Source organism: Schistocerca cancellata, chromosome 5, assembly GCF_023864275.1.
Source record: "Schistocerca cancellata isolate TAMUIC-IGC-003103 chromosome 5, iqSchCanc2.1, whole genome shotgun sequence".
In the NCBI taxonomy this organism is placed as follows: Eukaryota; Metazoa; Arthropoda; class Insecta; order Orthoptera; family Acrididae; genus Schistocerca; species Schistocerca cancellata.
The window spans coordinates 496,419,117-496,437,985 of NC_064630.1; positions in this window are offsets into that span (position 1 = coordinate 496,419,117).

An 18,869-nucleotide genomic window follows, 5' to 3' on the forward strand; every position below is an offset into this window, starting at 1 on the left:
TACACCTTCCGCCGACCACTGGCGACAACATCGATGTACTGTGGAGACCTCACGCCCCACGTGTTGAGCAATTCGGCGGTACGTCCACCCGGCCTCCCGCATGCCCACTATACGCCCTCGCTCAAAGTCCGTCAACTGCACATACGGTTCACGTCCACGCTGTCGCGGCATGCTACCAGTGTTAAAGACTGCGATGGAGCTCCGTATGCCACGGCAAACTGGCTGACACTGACGGCGGCGGTGCACAAATGCTGCGCAGCTAGCGCCAATCGACGGCCAACACCGCGGTTCCTGGTGTGTCCGCTGTGCCGTGCGTGTGATCATTGCTTGTACAGCCCTCTCGCAGTGTCCGGAGCAAGTATGGTGGGTCTGACACACCGGTGTCAATGTGTTCTTTTTTCCATTTCCAGGAGTGTATATTGCATCATACAAAATGAAACAAAGGTGAGATTAGACTTTTATCTACGATACACCTAAGAACAATCATCTATAAAAGCAATGATACAAGTGTCGTTGCACATCATTGTATCATCATCATCTCCCATGGCCCAGCTCTTGTAATGAGTGATTTCACGTTTGATACATGGTGAAGCCCTCTTGATCTTCGGAACTGAAGTGTCTCCACCTGCAGAGCGTTCGGGTGTGAGAGTTGCCTCACCTGATATGATCCACCAAAAATAGAAATGAATTCTTTTCACAATGCCGAATACCTGTTAGTTTACATGACAGCATGAAGACCTTTCGGCTTGTGTGGAACTCTGTGTTTCTAACTTCCTTCGTACAAATCGTTTTCTTTGCTTTGGCGGCAAACTTAATGTTGCATTAGAAAATACCAATGACAATCGTCGATTGTAACACCTGTTACGGCCAAGGGACCCACGCCTGCATCCCACTGAAGAGCTCCTTGTTTCTCAAAACCAAGTGAGGAGGTAAGATGGTCGATGCACTAATAATTCATTCACAATATCTTGGAAGGACTTCAGATATGTATCCCACGTTCAGTGGTTACAGCTACAACAGAGCCCACAGAAATTCCCCGACCCTCTCATAACATGCAGTCAGGGATTGAAACGGATGTGATAAAGCGAGATAAACTTTGGTTCCATCATCTCATCATTTACCGCCAGTGTTGAGATCCAAACTGCAGCGCGTTATCCGAGATCACTCGTTTCACGATCCCTCCGCCTCTTACACAAAATTGTATAGGAAAGCTGCACCAATTGTTTCCACTGTCACCTTTCCCAATGGAGTAAAACGTATCGACTTGGACGTTAACTGCACTGAGCCCAACACACCAGGAAATCCTGACTTAGTATGTACAACAGGGCCCACCAGATCAGCAACGGCAAGGTCACGGTGTTTGCTCGGATAATGGGATGTAGGGACACAGTGTACGTCATGGTGGTGGTTAAGCTCAAGAGCATAACTTGCTTACGCTAATGACATGACATATTCATTTGAGAACTTCGTTAAAGTAGCAGGTCTCTCACAGTTTCTGGAATCGCTCGTGCCGAATTAGCCATAGCTTACGAGCGCGCACCGTAGTAATTTGTTGACTGGAGGTTGATTATTTTATACAGACTGGTTATCTGATTAGGAACGTGTTTAGGCTGTTAGACACCTACTTCCATCCTTGCATTTGTTCAGAATAATCATTTATGTATTTTTAATGGACACTGTGTGTTGCTGAGAGAGGCTTACCGTTTGCTTGTCAGTTTTTAATCGTTATTTGTTGAACAGAGGGTGGGAGGTGGTTTGAAGATATTTTCGGTTAATCCTCAATGTGTATTAAGTAATCCTACCACATGAAGCGAAACAAGCGCTGTATCGTTTGTGAGATACAGAGGCGAGGGAGTGCGGGACATACCCCAGGTCACTGCTAGTAACGCCACGTCAGCTTGACGCGTCTGCGCGTAACGCGCAAGTATTGCACCATAATTGAGTATAAAATTAAAAGTCAAAATTTTATATTAAAACTTTGTCAACATATACTTTAATGTAATAACTTTTTAAATCTCAAGTCTTACAATAATTAAATCAAAAGTTTTCAATAAAATACAGTTTTAAGGAAAAAATAAGTGGCGCTAAATAACAAAGCTAGAAAGCCAGAATTTAGTCATAATGCGTCTATTGAGGTCATAAATAAGTGGTGAAAATTTCGAAATAATAGAATAAAAATTATAGTCAGAATCCACGTTTTACGAAAAACTGAAGGCGCTAAAAATTAGACTTAGAAATGTAAAAATTTCTATGATGCTTCAGGTCAACCTAAAAATAATATCTAAGGGACCACGTCAAGCAACCTCTTACAGTTCTTGAGTAATTTAATGGAAACCAAATCTGCAACTAAAATATACCCATGTGTAGTAGATTAAGTACCTGATATTTTAATTATACAAAATTTTGGGTACAGCATATGATAAACCCTGCTGAACAATTGAACCATAACAAATATTAGAATCGTAGTATTAATAACAAACAATACAATATCTACCATCTGAGCTACCGAAGCACGACTCACGCCCGAGTTCGAGTCTCGGTCGGGCACACAGTTTTAATCTGCCAGGAAGTTTCATATCAGCGCACACTCCGCTGCAGAGTGAAAATCTCATTCTGAATACAATATCTACTAAATTTATATTTCAGATAACGATCTAACGTTAGCTTCACTAAAAATATCTTAGAAGGCAAGGTTTTTATTCAAGCGAGCTGAAACTTTTTCCTGGATTTCAAACAACTTACCGGAATGCAGATAAAAATTAAGAAGATTCTGTTAATTCATAACTTTGTTATTAAAGAATATGTGTCCGAAAAAGCGGTCTTTCTGGGACAAATGTCGTATGCATAATGCAGATGACAGCAGATGTTCCATCGATATAATCTCCACTATTGTGGAGATTACAGTTTTGTTTGTCTATTGCCAGTGTTTCAAAGTTATCTTCACATTTTGTATCTGTTGTGATTAACGGTACAACACATTCCCTGTGCCTAGCGCCCTTCAGCTGCCTTGGCCTGCCTGTCACACGTGACCTCGCAATGTCTGCACCTGGACAATGGCTGCTGCGTGTTTAATCACTATTGATTACCTAGTCACGTGGAGACCCAACGTCCCGTCCTGTTGTCCCGCAGATTACCCCTCCTTACCTCTGCCTATTACGTACTGACCTGATCGAAAGATAACAGTATTATTGCTTCGTCTCGTTTTCCGCTAACGATCAGAATGCGTTAGCTTAAATTTTTCACATCAGTTTTCTCAGCATCGGTAAGTAAGAGGATAATGGAAGTGAAAACTGCATGTAACGTAGTAAACACCTATTTGTCATATTTCCTTGTTTACGAGTATTGTGTGTCACTCGAATGTAGTGATTTGTGTTCCCCAAGGGGGAAAAGTAAAAGCGAAGCATCTTCCAGATCTTCATATTCCCCAGTTACTTTGAACTTCACATGATGTAAAAACAATCAGTTCTCCCATTTTCTGGTAACCTACACTATATAAGACATCTCATCTTCTGTATCGGTGGTTGTCAAACTGTGCCGCGCCACCACCGGTAAGGAGGTAAATGGCAAGTAAGGGGGTCGCTGTAGTTTCTTAAAAAGAGACATTCTTCGTAGCAAACAATCAAGATTACCTTTTCCTTTGGCTGGCCGGAGTAGCCGTGCGGTTCTAGGCGCTACAGTCTGGAACCGCGTGACCGCTACGGTTGCAGGTTCGAATCCTGCATCGGGCATGGATGTGTGTGATGTCCTTAGGTTAGTTAGGTATAAGTAGTTCTAAGTTCTAGGAGACTGATGACCACAGCAGTTAAGTCCCATAGTGCTCAGAGCCATTTGAACCATTTTTTTTCCTTTGAACAAAGATGATGTCTTTTTTTCTCACGTCAATGCTATGTCGAACGCTGTCGACAACAGTGAAACTATTATCATATTTTTAGCGTGTTACCAAATGAATGGGCGACGTCGGCCGTCGGCAGAGTCGTCCGCTTTCGGCTGCACTGTGACTGCGTCCTTGACTGTCGCCCGCAATGGAAGCTTTGTCTCGTGTACATCGACGCTTCCTTGCCGTCTTTCAGACATGAAGACACCAATGGTCCATCAACTGGCGGAAGTTAGAAAGGTACTGCAAAGTCGGAGAACCAGAAGTTATGAAGGGGACTACGCTGGAGAACCAAAGAAACTGGTACACCTGCCTAGTATCGTGTAGATCCCCTGCGAGCATACATAAGTGCCGCAGCAATACGTGGTATGGACTAGACTGATGTTTGAACTAGTGTTGGAGGATACTGATCCGATGAATCCTGCAGGGCTGTCCATAAATCTGTAAGAGTACGAAGGGTTAGAGATCTCTTCTGAACAGCACGTTGCAAGGCATCCCAGATATGCTCAATAATGTTCTTGTCTGGGGAGTTAAGTGACCTGTGGACGTGTTTAAACACAGATGAGTGCTCCTTGAGCGATTCTGTAGCAATTCTAGACGTGTGGGGTGTCGCACTGTCCTGCTGGAATTGCCGAAGACCGTAGAAATTCTCAATGGACGTGAATGGACGCAGGTGATCAGACAGGATGCTTTAGTACGTGTCATCTGTCAGGTCGTATGTAGACGTATCAGGGGTCTCATATCACTCCAACAGCATACGCCCCACACCATTACGGAGCCTCTACCAGCTTGAACAGTCCCCTGCTGACATGCACGGTTCATGGATTCACGATGTTGTCTCCATACCCGTACACGTATATCCGCTAGATACAATTTGAAACGGAACTCGTCCGACCAGGCAACATGTTTCAATTCCTCAACAGCTCAATATCGGTGTAGAAAGGCCCAGACGGGGTGTAAAGGTTTGTGTCGTGCAGTCACCACGGGGACACGAGTGGGCTTTCGGCTCAGAAAGCCAGTATCGATGATGTTTCGTTGAATGGTTCGCACGCTGACACTTATTGATGTCCCAGCACTGAAATCTGCAGCAATTTGCAGAAGGGTTGCACTTCTGTCACGTTGAACGGTTCTCTTCAGTCGTCGTTGGTCCCGTTCATGCAGGATTATTTTCCGGTTGCAGCGATATCGGAGATCTCATATTTTACCGGATTCATGATACTGACGGACACACGTGAAATGGATGTACGGAAAAGTCCCGACTTCATTGTTATGTCGGAGATTATGTGTCCCTTCGCTCGTGCGCCGACTACAACACCACGTTCGAACTCACTTAAATCTTGATAACCTGCCTTTTTACTTATCTCTATATCTGAATACGGATGCCTATACCAATTTCTTTGGCGCTTCGTGTATTTATTGCTAGGCTTCATGAAAGCTAAAATCAGTATTGAAGAATGACCGTGGTAAGTATTTTTTAACCATTTCACTTGTTGAAAGCATGAACCCTGAAAACTTAAAGACATCTTGAAACCAAAAGTCCTGAATCAACGGAAAACAAAAATAATTTTTTGTCAGCCTAGATGAGCTTTGCTACTACGACGAATGTGACTTCTAAGGCCTTTTAGCCTCTTATCAGATTTAAAATAGCATTGCTAAATCCTAGAAACCACACACAGTTGCAGAAACTCTGGTTTTACCAGGATCGATTAACACAATATCTCTAATGACAAAGTGTGTGAAGGAATTGTAGACATTTCTGACGATTAACTGGAGCAGTTAATCGATAAATTGCATAACACCAGTTTTTCTCTTCAACTGAACGAAACGACTGATATTCATAAGGATGCTCATTTGGTTGATTACGTCGGTTCTGGTCATGAACTTAACATTCCGAAGGAATTTCTTTTCCGTGAGGTGATAATAAAAACAACTACAGCTTAAATCTTTTTTGTCAGGATTAGTAAAAAAAATGGTTCAAATGGCTCTAAGCACTATGGGACTTAACATCGTAGGTCATCAGTCCCCTAGACTTAGAACTACGTAAACCTAACTAACCTAAAGACATCACACACATCCATGCCTGAGACAGGATTCGAACCTGCGACCGTAGCAGCTGCGCGGTTCCGAACTGAAGCGCCTAGAACCACTCGGCCACCACGGCCGGCCATGATTAGTACGTTTTTGAATCGTAACGGGGTATCATGGAATAGGTGCAGTGGAATATTCACAGAGAATGCCAATCAGTGTCTGGAATTCATGGTGGACTGCAAGCGAAAGTTAAAGCTGTAGCTCCTGACGCGGTATGGACTGACTTCATGATGTATCGGGAGTATCTAGCAGCTAAAGAACTTATCTCACCCCTTCATGAACTCCTGTAAAGGACTGTAAAAGCAGTTAAGAATATTAAGGCAAAAATCTGTCAGTTCCGGGTATTTTAAATTACTGTGTGAGGAGATGGGTGCTGAACACATTCAATTGCTCTTTTTTACTTATCTTCGATGGTTTTAAAGGGGTAACATACTAAAAGGATGTTCGAATTGAGGGATGAGATATTATGTTTCTTAAAGAAGAAAATTCACTCTCTCGTAGACAGTTTCAGGAACTGAGATATTCTATGGAAAATGGCTTACCTCACCGATGTTTTTAGGAACTAAATATTCTTAACACTTCGCTTCAATGAGTCAAAGAACGGTACTACCTTAGAACGAAAAAGTGAAGGAATTAATAGAAAAATTAGAGCTGTGGCGAATCAGAATGGAGAACGCCTCGCTAGATACCAATGGAAATAAAAACCTGCCTTCTTCATCATCTAACACTGGAAGTTGATTTCGAAAAGTATTTGAACGATGATTAAGATAAATTTAATTAGATTAAAAATCCAGTCAAAAATGCTCTTGGACTATCATTTCTAAATACAAAAGGGCAAGAACAACTCATCTATGCTTTTCTCATCTCATCTGTGCCACCTCACTTTAAAGTAAATTTAATGATCTGACTTTTTTGGAGTTTTGAATACATAGGAGCAAGGAATTCCCAGCGCAGAGCCAAAATACAATGAGGTACCTGCTTCCTTTTACAGCTATGTAGTTGTGTGAGAGTGGCGTCTCAGTTTTGGCAGTTACGAAGTCGAGCTAAATGTTGGCAAAGAATTTCGAGTGGCTGTCTTGAGAAACTTTTCTCAAAACTTAAACTCATCCATCACTCTGAACTTTGTAATTTAAACTTTAAATGCTCTTGTAATACTTGGCTGCTGAATTGTAAATATTTTACGTTTTATAGTTCTTGAAAAAAGTAAAAATGTGGTAAAGGTAAAATTTTGTTCCGTACTTTCGTTATAACAATGCACGTAGTTTTGGTTTCTGTTGCGTAAAGCCTTTCAAAGTTGGATTTGGTAAAACAGGGAACAGGCAAAGAAAATATACAACAATGACTATTTTTATTAGTAAAATAGGTTAGGGTGGCGGATGCACTACGTTCTAGGTGGAGACACCATGTGCGTTGACAACAGCAGACTGTGATGCTGTAACTATTAGTTCAGAATAAACGATATGCCGAGTCCACTTTGGTGAATGATCCTTCATTCACTGGATACTCGATATAAACACAAACAAGCTGGTGCCCAAAATTATCCGCCTTCCTCTAGTAATTTACGTCAGTCGTAACACGAAAATAAAACACAGCCTGATGAAAAGACTATGGGGCGACTACCAACTGCCAATAAAAAATGAAAAAGGAAAACCTATTTCCTTTTAAATTGGAAGCCGATTTCTGTGAGTCATTATGTCCAGCACATTGTTGAATACCACATAACTCAACGCCACATTTTAGATTTGTTCGTAATGAGTAATATTAGCTGATCTAGTACTGCAAGTTCTATTAAGGGGAACGTATTTTCTAAAATACTACTTATTCCTTGACATACCGATCCCTATCCTACTAGAAACCGAATACATCGTTTTACTACGTACAATCGGTTTAACAGGAGGTAAATTTGTATTTTCCGTTTGCTAACATCGACTTTCAGTCTCGTCTAAAATACAAACCATACTGGAAATTGCGCTTTGGTCCAAATTCCATTCTCCTAATTGCATAATTCGACGAGTATCAGTCATCAGTTTAGGTAAAGTTATCATGTTGTACTGTTTCAAATATATATCACTTTGTAAGATCAGTTAAAAATGTATTCGGAGTGGTCTTTACTACCTATATTAAAAGCAAATCCCACTAGTCAGAGGCGGACAACAGGATATTGACCCGTATTTCTGCCGTCTACAGTTTTATAGTAGCGAACTCAGCAGCAGATTTTACTGGAGAACCTACTCTGGTGAGACGACGGTGTTCACCGCAACTCAAGTGAACCTATGAGCTTTTTTGTAAGCAGATCGCAGAGTATTGTTGTGAGAAGCGTGAAGACGCAAGTCGCTAACGAATGGCCGTGAATGTTGCCCAGGCCATATCGAGGAATTTGCAATACAGAAGTGCAAGTGCATGGCTGCAGTATGTCATCAGACGTCATGCTGAAAGTATACAAAGAACAGCAGAGCCGTTGTGGAAAGTAGTAGTCAAATCGAAAGGGAAAAACGGTTACTTTCTTAACATACATCCATTAAAGAGTGAGCAGCTAATTACATGATACGAGGAATCAGACCTGATATTCAGCTGCCACCTTCAGTAAGATGAAAGAAAGAGGCCTTACTGCTCTACTGTATGGTTAAATGATGCATCATCGCGGGTAAAATATACTGGAGGGAAAACAGTTTCCCATTTTGATCTCCAGGCGAGGACTATCCAGGGGGATGTCATCAGGGAAAACAAAACATATTTGACGAGTTAACCAAGTCTGTCGACTAGAGGATTTAAATTTGGAAAAGAATAGGCTGCCGAAAGATATGTTTATAACAGACCTTCTGGTCAGATGAGCAAATAGTCATAAGTACGGAATCAAACTAGGTCAACACAGTAGTAGCTCTATTCGATAAGAAAGTAGCAATGCGGGTATGCTTCTGTGAATTGGCATAGATAAAGCACTATCGTATAAAAGACAGACACGAAGCCAACTTCAATCACAATAGTGCAAGTTTATACCCGAATTAGTTGTGTAGAAGGCGAAGAGGTTGAAAGAAAATATTATGAGATAAAAGAAATTATCCAGATGGTTTAATTGTGGTGGGGGCTTGAAAGTTGATAGTAGGCAAAGGCAGAGAAAAAAATATCAGTTGGAGAATAAGGACTGGCAGAAAGGAATAAAAGAGGAAGCCACCTGGTAGAACTACTACTTAAATGGATATAAGAATCACGCAAGGAGGCTGTATACGTGGAGAGACCAGTAGACCTTAGAAGGCTGCACTCAGGTTACATAATGGTGAGGCAGAGACATGGAAACCAGTTTCTAAGCTGTAAAATACTTCCAGGAGAAGCGACAGCTCCGACCACAATTACTAACAGCCAAGTCTAAATTGAAACCTAGGAGATTACAGATAATGGGGGAACTAAGGCGAGACGTGAATGCATTGAAAGAAACAGAGGTTGATGGTAGTTTCAAAAGGAGTATTAGGCAACAACTGACTGAAAGCGGGGTAGCAAGCAGAATGGAACACGAATCAACAGCTTTGAGAGATACTGAGCTAATAAAAAATCCTTAGACAACGAAAAAGTTATTGAAATAAACGGATGTGAGGAGGAAATATAAAAGTGCAAGAAATGGAGTATGGAAATGAGGACAAAGACGTTCAAATGTGAGCTGCACAGACAGTGAATAATGCATAAGAGGAAATAGGTAGATGACAAATGCAATCCTATAGGAGCATACATAACCAAGGGAGAGATAGATGCCGCCTGTACGATCATTTAAGAGGCCTTCGGAGAAAACAGAAGCAGTTGCATGAGTATCAAGGCTCAGATAGTAAGCCAGCACTACGAAATGGAGGGAAAGCTGAAAGCTGTAAGATACATGTAGAAAGGCTATACCATGGAACTGAAGAATACTACGCGACACTGGGTGATCCACTAAAAGTAGTAAATTTTCATTTAGTTATTATGTGATTTGATGTATATTTACACCTAACAATGAATAGACAACTATTGTGCACACTGCCATTGCTAAAAATCCCAATGCAAGTTTGTTTCTTAAAAAGTATGTTAGAAAAATGGCGTCTATCATTGACCATGTATTACCGAAGACGTTCGCGGATCCTTCTCTATACGTTCTCAATCATTTCTTCAGGAATGGTTTTGGATTCTTCCTGGATTGCGGCTTTCAGTTTGTCGGTATTGTACAGTTACCGTGAGAAAACTTTGTTCTGGAGATTTCTCCACAGAATAAAACTTGGCAGTTGAAAGGTCAGGTGATCCTGCGGCCGTGTGATATCACCGAATCATGAGCAAGATGCCGGGGAAAAAAGCGCCTCACCGAATTACTGCCCATGTGGGCTGAAGACCCATCATGCCGAGATCATATTGCGTTTAGTCGGTAATGTCCCGGTAACAGCAGAATGAAAAAATATTTAATCGCGGCCGCATACGCCATGTACTAATACCCACTCACCGCCGGCCGATGTTTGTGTCCGAGTAATATCGGAAGTTTTGTTTATTGACAAACCTGTTCATATTAAAATTTACCTCATCAAACACCATAACATTTCTACAGTCTTGTTTGTGCACGGGGCCACAGCCTCAATACACTTTTCGAAAGAAAACATACCCCATTATGTACTGTACATGTTACATACAGATCCGATGAAAATGCGTCACAATGACATCAGAGATGAAACTGGACAGTAGCAACAAATATATGCTCAGTTTTACAGACCATAACGGAACAATTTTTCTTCAAATCCCAGAATTCCTCAGAAACGCATAATCCTGATCAGTTCTGACCAATAGTATTGTGCAGAAATTGCGCTTACTCACTTTATCTCCACGTCGTAACTGTTCAGTTGCTTGCAACTGATTCGGACGGAACTTGAAATCATTTTCCACAACCATCTGAAATATACGTACTATAGATACGTAATACTCTGGAGTGGCGGCGGATAAATCACTGTGGGCTTCGATGCAGAGCTGAAGCAACTCGTTGGATATTTTCCGGCATTCGAACTGTCATGTTGCGTCATTTATGCTTCTCAGTGGTTTCAGAACCCGTCTCAAACGGCTATTCTATTCATCTGGATATTCTTTATCTGCCTGGAACACGGAAATAATCATCTCTTCCATAGCGCTGTGCGTGTTGGACGGCTGCCACGGTGTGCAGACGACAACGCTCCTTCACTGCATAAATACGCACTTACAATTCTAACGTTCCACACTGAACTGCATACTGATTGGAGTCCGAACAAATTGCAGTAGATGGCAAGAGTGCATTTATATCTTAACGAGATAGAGCATCGAAAACATACTATTTGCTTTGGACCAGTCTGTGGAATGAGAAGATTAAGTTGTAGAAGATGAATGGGAATATAATACTGGGAGAAGAATTTTACTGACAATGAAAGATCTAAGTTGATACATCTACGTCTACATACATACTCCGAAATCCACCATACGATGCGTGCCGGAGGGTACCTCGTACCACAACAAGCATCTTCTCTCCCTGTTCCACTTCCAAACAGAACGAGGGAAAAATGACTGCCTATACGCCTCTGTACGAGCCATAATCTCTCTTATCTTTGTGGTCTTTCCGCGAAAGGTAAGTTGGCGGCAGTAAAATTGTACTGCAGTCGGCCTGAAATGCTGGTTCTCTAAATTTCCTCAGTAGCGATTCACGAGAAGAACGCCTCCTTTCCGCCAGAGACTCCCACACGAGTTCCTAAAGCATTTCCGTAACTCTCACGTGATGATCAAACCTACAAGTAACAATTCTAGCAGCCCGCCTCTAAATTGCTTCTATGTCCTCCCTCAATCCGACCTGATAGGGATCCCAAACGCTCGAGCAGTACTCAAGAATAGGTCGTATTAGTGTTTTATAAGCGGTCTCCTTTACAGGTGAACCACATCTTCCCAAAATTCTACCAATGAACCGAAGACGACTATCCGCCTTCCCCTCAACTGCCATTGCATGCTTGTCCCACTTCATATCACTCTGCAATGTTACGCCCAAATATTTAATCGACGTGACTGTGTCAAGCGCTACACTACTAATGGAGTATTCAAACATTACGGGATACATTTTCCTATTCATCTGCATTAATTTACGTTTCTCTATATTTGGAGTTAGCTGCCATGCTTTACACTAATCACAAATCCTGTCTAAGTCATCTTGTGTCCTCCTACAGTCACTCAACTACGACACCTTCCCGTACATCACAGCATTATCAGCAAACAGCTGCACATTGTTATCCACCCTATCCAAAAGATCATTTATGTAGATAGAAAACAGCAGCCGACCTACTACACTTCCCTGGGGCACTGCTGATGATACCCTCACCTCCGATCAACACTCACCATCCCTCGATGGTACTGGGTTCTATTACTTAAGAAGTCTTCGAACCACTCACATATTTGGGAACCAATCCCATATGCTCGTACCTTAGTTAGGAGTCTGCACTGGGGCACGGAGTCAAACGCTTTCCGGAAGTCAAGGAATATGGCATCCGTCTGATACCCTTCATCCATGGTTCGCAAGATATCATGTGAAAAAAAGGGCGAATTGCATTTCGCAAGTGCGATGCTTTCTAAAGCCGTGCTGAAGCATGGACAGAAACTTCTCTGACTCAAGGAAATCATTATATTCGAAGTGAGAATATTTTCGAGACTCCTGCAACAAACCGATGTTAAGGATATTGCTCTGTAATTTTGAGTATCCGTCCTTCTACCCTTCTTATATACAGGGGTCACCTGCGCTTTTTTCCAGTCGCTCGGGACTTTACGTTGGGAAAGAGATTCGCGATTAATGCAAGCTAAGGAAGCAGCCAATGCAGTAGAGTATTCTCTGTAAAACCGAATTGGAATCCCATTAGGTGAAACGTCCCCTTAGAAAATTTATACAAGACTGTGCTTAAACTGACACACAATATTTTTAGCGCAACGCAATCTGACTATCAAAGATCCCTGCAAAAGAATGGCCCTGAGTAACATTAACCTGTACCTTTCACAAATCACTTACCTCACAAAAATCTTCGTCACTCGAACTACAGCAATACAGCGAGCGCCACTACTGCCAGCTAAATAAAAGATTCAAACTACAGAAGGCACTAACTACGTATAGGGATAGTTAGCAAATGAAAGATATTAATAGAGAACAAACAACGTATTTACCTTAATAGTCATAGTATATATAGCAGTTCATGACAAATTACAAAACTCCGCCATCTCTCTCCCCACATCCACCACTGCTGGCGGCTCACCTCCAACTGCGCAACGCTACGCGCTGTTCACATCCAGCTGCCGCTGCCCAACACTACAATGGCAGACAACAATGCAAACTAGCACACAGAGCGCTACGTAACGTTGCCAATAAGAAAACATAAACAGCCTACTTACATAGCCCCCATGCTCCCCACAAAAAATTTTACAAATTTTTTTGGGCAGTGGCCAATACAGATTTGAAAAATTTTTTCATAATTACAGTAAGAAAGATATCAAATGCACAAACTTATTAATACAATGTTGGTCAAAAGCTAAAATTTTCTCACAGTCCATAAAGATAGTCCTGATCATTCATCATAATAGTAATTACAGTTTTTTTCACAAAGTCTCATTAGTAAAAGAAATTGCACACAGAAGTAGTGGATTTCCATGCAGTCTTGAAGAAGTAGTGTTGTCCTTCCAACGGAAAGACAGTGCTGACCCTTGACATGCTGACAGGTAATGCCACAACAGAGGAAACCCACAGCAGAGTCATTCGACGTTTTGAAGAATATTGGTAGGTAGGTCATCACAGAGTAGACCCACTGTAGTCCTGGTAGAGATTGTGGTATTGGTGGGCCACCAGAGGTGCAGACCCACTGCAGTCCTTGTAGAAATTGTGGACAGGCCCACTGTAGTCCTGGTAGAGATTGTGGTATTGGTTGGCCATCAAAGATGCAGACCCACTGTAGTCCTTGTAGAGACGGCCAGCAGCCACCTGTTGCGACTGTGCAGGTGCACAATCACCATTGAAGAGTCTTCCGGAGAATATAGCAAGTCCATAAACCACCACTTGTCCACTCACAAAAAATTTGTTTGAAATGTCCTTAGAACCAGCAATGCTGTTATCCAGTCCCTTGCTGAATTATTAACACACGTGCAAACACTATCAGTCCCTGCTTCTCACATATTGTCCATTTACTATGACCAACAGAAATGTGTGTAGTGAAATGTAACTTACAAGTTACTTAATGTGATAAACTGGTGTCAATTACAATTTTATAACATAAGAATACAATTACAAAGGTACAAAATACATCATTAAAGAACATAACAATACAGATAACATTTGTAGTAATACAGGCATTACAAAAGAATCGAACTAACATATACATCAGTGTTACAGGAATTATGACATAAGTAAATACATAAAAGATCAGAATAACTTTTGAAACATCAACTTCACCCATGAGCAACAAAACAGAATAAAGAATGTCTCAACATCTTTACAAAGTAAATAACATAGTATTAGAAAAATTCTACAACATAGCTCTCATCAGCTAACACATAAAGACAGGAAAAACACCACAAGGGTACACAAACATATAGAGGGAAGACACAAAAGGAAAGGACAGGGTTTGTTTTACTGCAGTATTTTGCAAACAAAACTTTCTTTACTTCTCGAAGATCTCCCTTTGTTCTTCATTATATCCAAAAGTCTTATCTATACCTGCTTTCTGTACTTTTCTCGTATAGCCTCTCAGTGCATTTCTTCAAATTCATCGCAACTCATTCTCTTATAGGCTACCCCCTCTTAAGCTAACTTAAATCTACTGAGCTCAGATGCTAAACTAAGGGACGAGGCAATGCAGCAGCACAAAACAATTAACACGAACAGCAATGACACAAAAAAAATCGAAAATTGCAAAGCAAGCTACAGTAAATCTAAATTACCAAGCAATGCAACATTACAACTAATATGAGCCAATGTGCAGCAACAAGAAAAATAAATAAATCAGTAGCAAAACTAGCTTAACAGAGTAATACAAAGTGAAATTTAGTAGCACTATGCCTGGCAAATAGCAGCAGCAACTTATATCTAAACATGACATAGCTCAAGCAGAAAAAATATTACAGTAAAAACAACAATGCAGACAAGGGAAATGTATATTCACATCTTAATGTCTATGTAAATGAAGTGGTGCACCACAAAAACTTATTGTAAAAAAATATTACCATGTACTTGAAAAGAAAATTATGTGTCCAGTTACTGTTAATAGTCCCTTCTTATTGTTCTTTCCTTTCCAAGAGCTCCTTTTTCGAAGAATGTGGATCATAAAATAATTATTTAATAGATCTGTTGACAGAAAGTGTTCACATTAGCAAATGCATTTAATTTTATTTTATGAAACCAATGCTGCAAGACAGCTGGAAACCAGATATCAAATGAAATAAGCAACTATGTACAAAGTAAAGCATAAGAACATCATTCAGTAGTCATGAGGCATTTCATAAGTTAGTAGAAAAATCTCTCAACTACAGAGACAGTAGTCATAATCAGGTGTATAGACATAAAAATATTTCTCGTCATTTCATTAGGCATTTCAGTAAATATCATAAATTAAGAGCTCCACAGTGTAATCATATGTTTTCAAGTTCGACCATGTCGTTTTTACGATGCTTTCTACAAAGGAATGTCAATAGCGAGGATAATGGCCTCCCTTTTTTGTTTCTCCACCTGTACCTCTGAAAGGGGCACCGCTAATGGTTTTTTTTTTCAGGCGACTGTCGCCCAGCTGGGTGCCCACAACGCATTACGTGCAGGTGGTCACTTAACTTTCTTACGGAAATATTTACGACACCAGTTTCCGCTACAGTGACAGTCTCATATAAAAATATTTCACAGGTCAAGAATTTACGTTGCAAATGTGTAGAAACAAAATCCTATAAATATACCAGTGTCCAAAAAGTTTTCCTCGACATTGTGATACATTCGCGCATTTACACACATTTCATAACTCTTAAAGTACGATTCTTGGTTTCCAACAACCTTTTTCACAAACCAGAGTCCTTAACCACCACTCATTATTCCTTACCTTATTCGTCGACACTTCTCCAACATTTCATCATAACAGATATGTAGCATAATGAAATAACTCATATAGCATCAGCTTATTAATCATAAACATACCTCCGCAGCATAATACACATCGTTGTCGTAATAATATCATTACACCTCAGCCAACTCTCAAAAACGTCGTAGCTTATTGCAATAATTTCAAAACCTAAAAAAATTCTCTGCTCATGTCAAAAGTGTCATCTGCCTCAAACGCACTTTAAAAATCATAATCCCATACCAAATACATCATTCAAAGCTCTCATAGTATCACAATGGTTCCAAAAAATATGAGCATTTCACAAAGTACAAACAAAATACAATTTCATAAGTGTGAAGTTATCCAACTGTGTAATTACGTAAACATCTGTCACTGATGTAGTAAAAAAAGGGTTTATCTCTCAGTTAAATGATCAGATAGCTGTGTAATTTGTGTGTCAGAGAAATATGGTACCGATGTGTAAATTTGTATAAGCAAATACCATATTAGCTAGGGCTCCTTGTGCTTGCCAAACACATGGTACACAAAGTAAGCGTGTACCCCCCTGAGGATTAATGTAATTATACCCTCAGGTGTTACAGATTACAGCAATGGAATGAAATGTATCACATAAAACTTTCTTTGTAATTCAAAAATCTTTAAAAATAAATATTTTAAGTACAAAATTAATCACTGGAATGCGTGTCCTGTAGCGCTAAATGTGCTTCTTCTTGTAAGATAATCTCTTTGGAAGTGTCGTAGTTATTTTCCTCCGAAAGCTAAGTTCTGCAAAAGCCAATGTACTTACCTCATGATAAAAAAAGTGAAATGATTTGCCTGTAGATATCTCAGTTATTACGCTTATTGTTGTGATGAAGAAAGTACTGGGCTGTAACGTATTGTTGTGTTATGGAAAAGGCTGTCTCCTTGTAGCTATACCACATAAGTTACTATTAAACATGTTTTACTTTCCAGAAGAATTCAGAAAAACTGTGCAGATATAAAACAGATACACCGCAAAAGCAACATTGTAAATTGTCACTCATTAGTAACGTCGTGATATAATCGTGTAGCTGTCACATAAACTAACCACTGTGTCATCTGGTATCTCTAAGAAAGTACTTTAATTCAGAATGTATTTTCAAGTAAACCAAAATGTTGCATTAAAATCTCATTAGCAGTACTGGTAACTGTTCTAAGTATGTGAGCCTTATAATCGTTACGTAATTGTGGAACTAACAAGCAAGAATGTACACACACAATAACACTGTGTCGTCTGTTCGCAATAACAATGTATTCGTAATTTCTGTTTAAATAAGTTCTCTTGGTTATTGACTGGATATTTAACTTCAAACATTGTTGCATGGTAACAGTTTCTAAAGCATACTAGTAACGTGAAGTGAAACGTTTTATGGCAAAGACAAATTTAAAAAAACAGTTTATCTCTTAATAAACGGTTTTACATGTGAGATGTGGTGTAACCCTTTGCTCTTCTCAGTACGCAGAGTTTCAACTCGAATGAAATTATCATGTGGTGTACGTCGGTAAAGGATACTGGAATTTTTCTCAAGGTTGGCGTCTATGTTATTTTTCCCTGAGCCAGCGGGCGCAGGTGGCTGCCTGCGGTGCGAGTTATTGTCTGTTTCTTTGTTGGCGCGCGTCGTTATTGGGATTAGGAGACCTAACTTCTACAAATTCGTCTTGCCGAGAGGGCTCTGCTCTGTTTAAATCCCGCCAGTTCTGATGAAATTCAGGTCTGTCGTTACGATCATATCGTCTGTCGTCATGTCGGTAGATTCCATAGTTTCTTTCTTGTCAGTCACGTGGTGGAGAATTTCTTCCTGAGTTGTAACTGCGCACTGGACCGTAGCGTCTAAAGTTATTCTGTCTCCCATGATAATAATAGTTCTGGTTGCCATATTGTCTGTTTCTATGAGTGTCTCTGTCATATTCATTACTACGGAAATGCGATCTCTCTCTGTAACTATTACTCTGCCAGTGGTTGCCATACGGGTGGTGTCTCTTTTGGTCACGATTTTAGTTGTAAGAATAGACTTATCGTGTCCAGTTATTGTTTCTGTCGTCACGGAATTGTGACGGATGTGACCTGTAGTGATTGTTTTCCTGTTTTCGCATCCCGTGACTGTCTGTGTCAATTTCTAATTCTTGTAAGAGTCCCTGAAAAGCTTCAATGTCGTCTTTGCAACGCCCTGCCAAAATAATATTTCTTAAATGTTCAGGCAATTTCATTAAGCAAATGCGGATGAGTTCTGAGGGGCTGTATGGGTTTGACAGGTACTGATTCTTGTGCAACATGTCTTCAAAATATTTCACAAGACTGAAAATTCAGATTGTTCGAAATGTTTCATCATTATGATGCTATGTTTTACTCGGTCTTGCGTAGCTTGAGACCAATATGCTGAGAGGAAGGCATGATAAAATTCTCCTTCACTGTAGCAATCGTGAATGACCGATCGCATTCTGGCAGCTGGTTCATTCTCTAAATAGCCACACATAAATTCTGATCTGTGCTCTAATTAGCAGTTGGGGGGGAAACAATGAGAGAATTGATGGAGCCACGCTTGTGGATGAATGTCGTTGCCGGAATTCTTAAATGTTTTGAATTTACGTGTAGTAATGAACAGCTTATAGTCAAAATCATCGTGTCGGCGAGTCGCATGTCGGTCATTGTTACGTAGTTTCGGCGGTTCCATCTCAAAATTCGGTGCACCTTGCCAATTTCTTTCATAATTTCCGAAGTGTCCTGTGTTATTACTTTGTGGCTGTTCCATATTTCTATGTCCCTCTTCTCGTATTGGAGCGCGAGTGTCCTCTGA